Below are 1,625 nucleotides of genomic sequence, written 5' to 3'. Positions count from 1 at the left end.
ATGTAATTAATAGTTTTAATAAAATCCTAATTTTATTTATAGGTTGTTGAGGGAGGGAGGTGGGCTTAATTTATATATGTGAGAGAAAAAGAGGGAGAGGGGAAAAAATGAAAATGGGGTTTGTGAAATTAGAAAGTTGGAAGAAAGCAAAAGAGGAAAAGAATGTGTAAGAGAGAGAGTGGGGCCCAAGAAAATCCGGAGAAGAGATACAGGTGATGTCAGCAAGGGTGGGTTTGTGAAATGAGAAAATAGAAAAATATGAAATCATGTGGAGCTTACCATATCTTAGGCAGGTGGGGGATAGAAGTGGCAAAGTCAGGCCATTTTCTTTTGATTCCCTTTTAAGATTTGCTTCCCATGCCCATCATCATCATCATCTTCATCATCATCATCATTCATATCTCTCCATCCACTTCATTTTTACTATTTTTCATTTTCTTTTACATTGCTCTTTATTTTTCATCCCTAGGCCATTTACTATTCTTTGATTTTGGTTTGGAACACACATAAAATGGCTACTTTTTTCCTTCATAATAATGAGATAAATAATATATTTTAACATTGTAATTTTTTATATTTTTTAAAACGGAGAAACATATTAAAATCAGAAGATTTGATTTATGTACCTTAAATTTTTTTTATTTTTTAAATAGAAATCGGATGATCCGATCTCAAAAATTAGAGAATATGATCTTTGTATCTCATAAATTAGAGGATCTAATTTAGTCTAATTTCTTTATCCCAAATTAATCCGTTTTACATCTGAGATTAATACTACAACCATTCACAATTAAAAAAAAAAATATCATTATTAATTCAATATTAAAAATAAAAAAAGACATAAAATAAGTTTAATTTTGACTAATAAACAATATATAATATTTTTTATATTTGTTTAATTATATTTATTTTTATAATTATTTATATATTTAATATAAAAAATAATTATTTTTATTGACGTACATCATATAATTAGATACATATGTAAAATTAACGAAAATTTATCAAAATTAAATTCAAATAAAATATCTCAACATTTCTTAAAAATAATAGGCATCATTGAAAATGTCAAACAATATTTGGTATGAGAATTATATTGACTCTCTACAAATATATATTAGGGTTCAACATTGTTCAAATGCAGTATTGAATGTACAATTTTTATTTTTAATTTTTTTGACTTTGCACAAAGCATTATATATTCCATTGTGGTAGAAGATAGGGATGTTATGGACCATTGATGTATATTGAAGGAAGAAGAAAGGAGGCACATGGCAGAAAACGAGAAAGTGAAAAGGCACTAATTAGTGGGCCAATTTTGCCCCTAAATACTTCATTGTCTTCTCCCATCCCATTATGGCCATGCCCTCAGGACCAAGACCAATGCCATTTTTTCCTTCTTTCTTCTTTTTTCTTTTCTTTTGCTAATTCATCTCATTTTGTCCATTTAGTCAAATGTTCATACTAATTTTTCATGAAATTTTTACATGCAAGTATGATGGAATGTTCATCATTGAATCTTTCTCTCAAACCTTATGGCCCATGTGTAATCGTTCAGTTTTGCTAAGTGCAATTAAAATGATTTTTTTTATCTATTTATAAAATGTATACTTATTTTCTTTATA

The sequence above is a fragment of the Arachis ipaensis genome, chromosome B06, assembly GCF_000816755.2.
Source record: "Arachis ipaensis cultivar K30076 chromosome B06, Araip1.1, whole genome shotgun sequence".
Classification (NCBI taxonomy): Eukaryota; Viridiplantae; Streptophyta; class Magnoliopsida; order Fabales; family Fabaceae; genus Arachis; species Arachis ipaensis.
Note: the sequence above shows the minus strand (reverse complement) of the source record.